General features: G+C 35.8%; 1 pseudogene; it reads left to right on the forward strand.

The window, feature by feature from the left end:
• The first annotated feature begins 8878 nt into the window (after window positions 1–8878).
• The window catches only part of LOC105808426, a 6380-nt pseudogene continuing 5672 nt past the window's right edge, over window positions 8879–9586 (forward strand).

Genomic DNA, 9586 nt, shown 5'->3' on the forward strand with positions numbered 1-9586 from the left:
AAAAATTTTTTTTTCAGGCACAGTGGAGCACGCCTGTGGTCCTAGGTACTTTTGGAGAGGCTTGAGCCCAGGAATTCAAGTTCACTGTGAACTTGATTCGGCTATGATTCAGCCACTGCACTCCAGCCTGGGCAACGCAGTGACACCCTGTCTCATCTCTGAAAAAAAAGAGAAATATTCAAAAGAATTGCCTTTTCCTCTTCCTCCTGCCTTTTTCATTATGAAGTATAAAACATGTAGAAAATGCTAAAAAACATTAATATACTCATATGACCCAACAATTTCACTCCTGGGTATGTACCCAAAAGAATGAAAAACAAGGACTCAAGTAGACTGTGCCAACATTGCCAATGTTTGTAGAAGTGTTTTTCACAGTCACCAAAAGGTGGAAACAACCCAATGTCCATTAACAGATGAATGGATGGACAAAACATGATACAGTCGTTCCTCAGTATCCATGGGGGATTGGTTCCAGGACCCCCACAGATACCAAAATCCTAGGATGCTCAAGTCCCTGATATAAATGGCATAGTATTTGCATATAACCTATGGACATCCTTCCATATTTTTGAAATCATCTCTAGATTATTTATAATGTACCTAATATAATGTAAATGCTATGTCAATTGTTGTTATGCTCTATTTTTAATTTGTATTATTTTTTGTTGTACTGGTTTTTTAATTGGTTTTTTAAAAATATATTTGATCTACAGTTGGTTGAATCTGCAGATGCAGAAGCTGCAGATATGGAGGGCTGATTGTATACAGTATTCCTACCATAGAATATTATTCAGTTACACAAAGGAATGAAATTCTGATACATGCTACGGCATGGATGAATCTTAAAAATACTATGCAAAGTGAAAGAGGCCAGACATGAAAGGACAAATACCATATGATCCCACTTACATAAAATAACCAGAATAGGCAAATTCATAGAGACAGAAAGCACAATAGAGGTTAGCAGGGGCTGGGGAGAAGGGACAATGAGGAGTTAATGCTTATGGGTACAGAGTTTCTGGTTAGGGCGATAAAAAAGTTTTGGAAGCAGCTAGTGGTGATGGTTATGCAACATTGTGAGTGTACTTAATGGAATTGAATCGTATACTGTAAAAGCATGACTTCTTGATAATAATTTCCTTGCATTTTCTTTTATTTTCATAGCTTAAGTAGGCATCCCCAAACACACTAGTTCAGTTTTGCCTGTTTTTGAATTTTATATAAACGGTATTTTTGGGGTCTGATTTCATTCGCTCATCATCATGTTTCTGAGCTTCAACCATGTTGTTGGATGTAAGCTACAGTTTATTCATTTTCATCGCTGTACAGTAGTGTTCCATTGAATGAGTATATTAAAATGTACTTGTCCATTCTATTGTTGATGAACATTTGCTGCTCTGAGCATTCCTATGCGTCTACATGCATTTCTGACGGGTATAAATCTTGGAGTGGAATTTCTGGTTCATAGTGTTATGCATATCCTCACCTTTGGTAGACAACGCTAAATTACTTTTGAAAATGTTATTAAGATATTTTACACTCCCATTAGCAGCGTATGAAAGTTCTTATCATTCCATATCCTTGCAAATATGGCTTAGTATTGTCACGTTTAAATTTTAGCTATTCTGGTGGGTGTATCATGGTATCTCCTTATGGTTTTAATTTCCATTTCCTTGATTACTAATAAGATTGAGCTGCTTTTGTTCATTTATTTGCACTCTTTTTTAAAATGTTTGTTCAAACCTCTTGCCCACTTTCCTACTGTGCTTTTCTGTCTTTTGCTTATTGGTTTGTAGGAGTTCTTTATATATCCTCAATTGGAGCTCTTTGTCAGCTATATTAATACGAATTGCAAATATTACCCCCCACACTATAGTTTGCCTTTTCACTCCTGTAATGGCATCTTTTAATGAAGAGAAAAATCTTAGTATTAATGTGGTCACATTTATCAACCATTTTCTTTTTTTGTTTTTGAGACAGAGTCTCACCATGTTGCCCGGGCTAGAGTGCCATGGCATCATCCTAGCTCACAGCAACCTCAAACTCCTGGGCTCAAGCTATCCTTCTGCCTCAGCCTCCCGAGTAGCTGGGACTACAAGCATGAGCCACCATGCCCGGCTAATTTTTTTTGTATATATTTTTAGTTGTCCGATTAATTTCTTTCTATTTTTAGGGGTCTCGCTCTTGCTCAGGCTGGTCTCGAACTCCTGAGCTCAAACAATCCTCCCGCCTCGGCCTCCCAGAGTGCTAGGATTACAGGCGTGAGCCACCGCGCCCGGCCTCAACCATTTTCTTTTATGATTAGTGCTTTTTGTATACCGTCTAAAAAAATCTGCCATTACCCCAAGGTCATGAACACATCCTCATATGTTATCTTCTATAAATTTCAGGTGTTTAATCTGCCTGAAATTGATTGTTGTATATGGTGTGAGGTAGGGATCAAGTTTTATTTTTGTAAATATAGGTATCCATTTTTCTCTACACTATTTATTGAAAAGATCATCCTTTCTCCACCATCCCGCAAGGTTACCTTTGTCATAAATCAAATTTCCATATATGCAAAGATTTGTCTCTGGACCCTCAATTATGTTATACTGATTTATTCTCTTTTTACCAATTGCATATTGTCTTAATTATTGTCAATTTATAATAAGTCTTGATATGCGTAGAGCAAGTCCCTCCACCCCATTCTTCAAGCATGTCACAGCTCTTCTTGGCCCTTTGAATTTCCACAAACTTTCAGTATCAATTTGTCAAGTTCCACAAACACAAACAGACAAACAAATAAAAATACTTTTTGGGATCCTGATAATGATTACATCAGATCTGAAGATCAATTTGGGGGGTATTTATATCTCTATAGCATTGAACTTTTCAATTCCGGAATATGGTATATTTCTCATTTATTTAGTTTTTAAAAATTTCTCTCAGTAGTGTTTAATAGTTTTCTGCAGGACAGCTTGTGCTCTTTTTACACAAATTTATTCATGCGTACTTGATTTTTTTTTATGCTATTGTAACTGACATCAAATTTCAATTTCTGTTTGTTCTTCTATTCTAGGCACCCAGTGACATCATCTACAAATAATTTATTTCTTCTTTTCTAGTTCTTATACCTTTTATTTCTTTTTCTTTTTCTTTCCTTGCAGAAGTAGCTAGAACCATTGTAGTGATCCTTATCTTTATCTTGAACCCAAAGAAAAGCATTCTACATTTCGCCACTAAGCATAACTTTTTTTATTTTTTTTGTGGATACTTTGATCAGAATAGTGAAGTTTGCCAAGAGTTCTTATCAATAAATGAATGTTACATTTTATAAAACATTCTTTTTCTGCATTTATAAAGTGAATGGTATGATTTTCCTTCCCTTTTCTGTTAATGTGGTAAATTCTACTAGTTGATTTTCTACTATCAAAATAACTACATTTCTGGAATAAATCTTATATAGTAAAGGTATATTATTCTTTTATTTTCCCCTTATGTTTTATTGCTATGTTTTGTTTGCTAATATTTTGTTAGGATAGTTTGCATCTATGTTCTTTTTTTTGTTTTTTGTTTTTTTTTTTTTTTTTTGAGACACAGTCTCACTCTGTTGCCCGGGCTAGAGTGCCGTGGTGTCAGCCTAGCTCACAGCAACCTCAAACTCCTGGGGCTCAAGGGATCCTCCTGCCTCAGTCCCCCAAGTACCTGGGACTACAAGCATGCCCACCATGCCCGGCTAAATTTTTCTATATATTTTTAGTTGTCCAACTAATTTCTTTCTATTGTTTTAGAAGAGATGGGGTCTCGCTCTTGCTCAGGCTGGACTTGAACTCCTGAGCTCAAACGATCCGCCCGCCTTGGCCTCCCAGAGTGCTAGGATTACAGGCATGAGCCACCGCGCCCGGCCTGCATCTATGTTCTTGAGAAAGACAGGCCTGTAACTTTTCTTATTCATAATGTTCTTGCTGTGTTTCCTTATCTAGGTAATGTGGACTTTGCCAGAGGAGTATAGGCATGGTCCCTCATTTTCTACTACCTAGAAGAGTTTGATAATATCAGTATTATTTCTTCTCTAAATATTTGGTAGAATTCTTGGGTGAAGTCATCTAGAGTTTGTACAGGAGGTGGAGTGGGGGAGTGGATGTGGAGTAGTTTTAAAAGATGCAGTTTATCGAACAGTTATAGAATTATTCAGATTTTCTGTTTCTTCTTGTATCTTTTTGATGTTTTATTTTTCTAGAAATTTGTTTATTTCATCTAAATTTTAAATTTTATTGCCATAAAATTGAATATCATTTTATTGTCTTTGCTATGTCTGCAGGATCTATAATGATATCCTTTTCATTCCTGACACTGACAATTTGAGTCTGCTCTCATTTTTTCTCTATCATTCTTGATATGGATTTATCAATTTCATCTATCTTTTTAGAAAACTAACTTTTGGTTTCATTGAACCTCTCTATTGTATTTTTGTCTTATATTTCATTGATTTCTGCTCTTTGGTATTTCACTTCTTCTGCGTTCTTTGATTTAAATTTACTCTTTTTCTAGCTTCTTGATGTGGATGCTTAGCTCATTAATTTTCAGCTTTTCTCCTTTTCTAATATATTCATTTAAGGATATAAATTTCTTAAAAAAATATCTGCTTTACCTGTGTCTCACAAGTTTTATTACGTAGCATTTTCATTGTCACAGTTTAAAATATTGTCTTATTTCCAATGTGATATCTTATTTGACCTTAGTTGGTCATTTAAAAAGTGTATTTCTTAATCTGAATGCATGGGGACATTTATGTTATCTGTTTATTATTGATTTCTAGCTTATTAGCATTAGGCTCAGAAAACATGTAGCACCATTTTTTTTTATTTCAGCATATTATGGAGGTACAGATGTTTAGGTTACATATGTTGCCCTTGCCCCCGCCTCCCCCCTAAGTCCGAATTTCAAATATGTCCATCCTTCGGGTGGTAGCACCATTTTTTGAAATGTGTTGAAATTTGCTTTATGGCCCAATCTACAGTTAAGTTTTTACAACTATTTCATTGGAGTTGATAAAGACACTATTTTCCACAGTTGTTGGATATATTGTTCTTTATAGGTCTATTAGGTCATGTTTGTTAATTGAGTTATGCAAATGTTCCATATCCTTACTGATATTTCTGTCTGTTTGTACCATCATTTACTGAGAGAAGTGCGTTGAAATCTCCATATGATGAAGGATTGGGCTTTCCCTTTGTAATTACATTTTTGCTTTACTTTGGGGCCTTCTTATTAGAAGCATACTCATTTAGAACTGGTATATCTTCTTGGTGAATCAAACATTTTTTTATCATGATGAAGCTTTCTTCGTTATCTGTAGTAATACTTTTCTCCATAAAGCTCATTTTGTCTGAGAATATAGTCACATCAGCTTTCTTTTGGTGTTTTCCTTGAATAGATATCTAACTTGTTACTTTACATGTAATACAATTAGTGTTACGTTTAATTTTAAGTTTATCATCTTGCTGAACACTTTCTATTTGTCCTGAAAGTTCTGTATTTCTTTTTCTCTCCTTTTGTGCCTTCATTTGGATCAATTTAGCAGTTTTTAGTATTATTTAATTTATTAGTATTATTAAGGAAGCTCTATGGCCTTTACCCTTAGCATTTAATTGGTGATTAATCACCCTCAACTTTTCATTGTTTTTCTCCAATGCATCAATTGCTTCCAGAAACATCCCTCCAATTCCACAGTCTTTTGTTAATGTATCTCTTTTTAAAAAAATGTATTATTAATATTATTTTTGGTTGACAAATCATAGTTGTATACATTTATGGGGTACAATGTGATGTTTCGATATATGTATACAATGTGGCATGATTAAATCAAACTAATTAACATATTTATCATCTCACTTACCTATCATTTTTATGGTGAGACATTTGAAATGTACTCTCTTAGTATTATATATTTTAAAAATTCCATAGTCTTTACAATTATTATTTCCCCATTTCCCCTTTACCTCTTAAACACCTGAGACATTGTACCAGGCCAGTGAATTTCTTTCCACTAGTATCCCATCCCATCTGCATTAAAAGAGACTCTTATCTATTACAGTCAGTGGACAGAAAAAGCTGAGAGTCAGGCCCAGGACTTCATAATAAGAGCAGCAGAGCTCCAGAGAAAAAGTTAAATTCTCAACTTTAGCAAGTCTGCTGTACAAAGATCAGGGACCTGATTGGGAAGGAGTGGGACCCTGAGATATGGAACATGGACATTTGGATCAATGCAATCAAGAAAATCTTAACTTACCATATATCCCTAAACTTTCTGGGCCTGCAGAAGTGGCCCACTCCTCTCTGTTAAAGGCTAGTGCCTAGAGGAAATGGTGCAGTAAGAAATGCCAAAAGTCCATACCTCTATAAAAGCAATGAAAAAGCTAGCAAACACTGTCAGAATCAACTTTTTCGGAACTCTGGAAATTAACCCAAAGGTTGTAGCAACCAGGGGAATAGTTAATCAAGAAAAATAGGTTGAATCTTAGTAAGAACAGTGAGGTGAGCTTTGTTTCATTTTAACTTACTCTGACCCCATCATCCACTCTCTAGCTTGGCAGTGGCCTTGACGATAATAGCTCACATTCCTAGTACTAGTATCAGTACCTGAGGGAGAAGAATGGACCTCATTCACAAATAGTTGTAGTTGTTTTGAGATGTCTGGTGGCTCCCTGCAGGATTAGCTCAAAGGGTTTGCCTTTATGTGCCTAACTCAGAACTCCTCCGGTGCTGACATGGCTACCTGGGGAGTGCTTGTTGAAAACATTTATAGACAATTATGTTAGTCATTGCTGTCTGGGGCAATGAATAATAGTCAGGGCAAACAATAGACTAACCAAAAATCTTGGGAGAAAAAGCTGGGTAATGAGGTGCTTTGGGAATAAGAGCTTTGAAAAGCTCTGACATATTTTTGGAAATCTAAAAGGCCACATGAATGCCCAGAATTGTTTGCATGCTCAGGAAAGACCTGAGAAAGCCCTAAGCTCTCATCTCTGGCTGACCTTGAGTCTTTATGCAAGCAGGAAGTGAAGGCTAAGGCAGAGTTTTAAACTGCCTGGCTGAGTGTTGAAGGCATGTCCCAACGCACAAATGCAGAGCTCATCTGTAAAGACTGAGAGAATTTTTTGGTTCTTGGAATGTAAGAAAATCTCTCTCCAGTTATTAGCTGACCACTAAGCTAATGGAACAGAGGAAAAAGAAATTCTTGTTTAAAAGAACTAATTTAAATAATTGATTTTTTTAGTGAAGGAGAAATTAAGACATTTCCAGATAAACAAAAGCTGAGGGAGTTCATCACTAGTAGACCTACCCTACAAGAAATGCTAAAGGGAGCCCTTCAGGCTGAAGTGAAAGGACACTAGACAGTAACTTGAATTCACACAAAGAAATAAAAAGTACCGGCAAAAGTAACTACATAGATAAATATAAAAGTCAATATTACTGTATTTTTAGTTTAGCTCCTTTTTTCCTATCTTATTTAAAAGACATCTGCATGAGACAATAATTATAAATCTATGTTAACAGACATATAATGTATAAAGATGTAACTTGTGACAATAACAACATGGGGGTGGGGGGACAGCACGATGTAGGACAAAAGATTTTGTACACTACTAAAATTAAGTTGGCATTGACCCAAACTAGATTGTTATAAATTTTAGATGTTAATTGCAATCGCCAGGACAACCAGTAAGAAATAACTCAAAATATATATAGTAAAAGAAATTGCAAGGAAATTGAAGTGGTACACTAGAAAATATCCACCTGATATGAAAGAAGGCAATAATGGAAGAATTGAGAAACACACACACAAAAAAGTAAAACATATAGGAAATGAATAACAAAATGACAAAAGTAAGTCCTTTCTTATTAGTAATTACATTAAATGGAAACAGATTCAACTCTTCAGTTAAAAGTCAGAGATTAGCAGAATGGTTAAAATACATGATCCAACTATATGCTATCTATAAGAGATTTAGTTAAGATCTAAAGACACAAATAGATTGAAAGAAAATGGATGGGAAAATATATCCCATGCAAACAGTAACCAAAAAAAAGAGCTGGAGTGATTATACTTAAGGCTAATATTCCCCCTTCGCTTGTAGATGATGCAGAGGCCTCTACCTTGCAAGATGACATGTACCCACCCACAACAGGAACTACCCCAACCTTCCCTCCTGGCTGCTAGTTCAATAACTAGGGTTGAGTCATAATGTACTCGATGCTACTGAGCTATACATTTGAAAATGGTTTAAATGGTAAATTGTATATTATGTATAGTTTACCACAATAAAAAAAGAGGCAGGAGGGTCAGAGATAAAGGAGGTGTGATAGTAGAAACAGAGAATCAGAGTCAGAGAAAAATCTGAAGATGCTACACTGCCAGGTTTTGAAGATGGAGGAAGGGCCACAAGTCAACGAATGGAGACACCTTCTAGAAGTTGGAAAAGGTAAGGAAATGTATTCCTCCCTGAGCCTCCAGAAGGAATGTAGTCCTGCTTACACTTTGAATTCAGCCCTATAAAACTCATTTTAGACTTTTGGTCTCCAGAACTTTAAGAGAATAAATTTGTGATGTTTAAAAAGACATACTCATTAAAGTAAGGACCAGATAAAAAACTGAAAGTGTTACTTATAATAGCAAACACAGAGACTCTAAAAAAAAATCAGTTGTGGTTCTATATACCAGCAATGGACAATCCAAAAAGGAAACTAAAAAAAACAATTTCATTTACAATGGCTACAAATAAAATAAAATACCTGGGAATAAAGTTAACCAAGGAGGTGAAAGACTTGTATATTGAAAACTACAAAACAGATTAGTTTCCCAGTGCCTTTACAAGCAAAGGCTAGAACAACCATGGTTCAGAAGTACACTCTGGTGAAGACAGGGTTTGCCCAGGCTAGAGTGCAGTGGCACCATCATAGCTCACCGCAACCTCAACAGCTCAAGTGATCCTCCTGCCTCAGCCTCCCACAGTGCTGGGATTACAGGCATGAGCCAATGTGCCCAGCCCAAGATTCTTATTAAGATATTGCTACTCATCTCAGAACATCTCTCTGGTTTCCCACTACCCCTACTTTTCAAAACCCCTTTCTGTAGTGGCATTTTACAATTACTTTCTTGGATTTTGTTTTCTATTTCTTTCTTCTTTTTTTTTTTTAAGAGAGCACAACATAAGCTGGAGTTTCAGAGGACAGCATTTAGGGGAGTGAAAATAAAATCTACAACAGTTGAGGGGTTTGTTGCTGGTAGACATAATTCAGGACCTTATTTCCAGCCTGAACAAATATCTATGACCAATTGATTTTTCAACAAGAATATCGAGACCATTCAATGGGTAAAAATAGTTTCTTCAACAAATGGTGCTTTGCTGATAACCACATGCAAAAGAATCAATTTGGACTCCTCCTTCACTCTATATATGAAAATTGACTCAAGATGGATCAATGACCTAAATATAAGAGCTAACACTATAAAACTACTAGAAGAAAACCTAGGGTTAAATCTCCATGACATCAGATTTGGGAACAGGTTCTTAGATTTGACACCAAAAACACGAGCAAC

The sequence above is a fragment of the Propithecus coquereli genome, unplaced genomic scaffold, assembly GCF_000956105.1.
Source record: "Propithecus coquereli isolate 6110/MARCELLA unplaced genomic scaffold, Pcoq_1.0 Scaffold173, whole genome shotgun sequence".
Taxonomy (NCBI): Eukaryota; Metazoa; Chordata; class Mammalia; order Primates; family Indriidae; genus Propithecus; species Propithecus coquereli.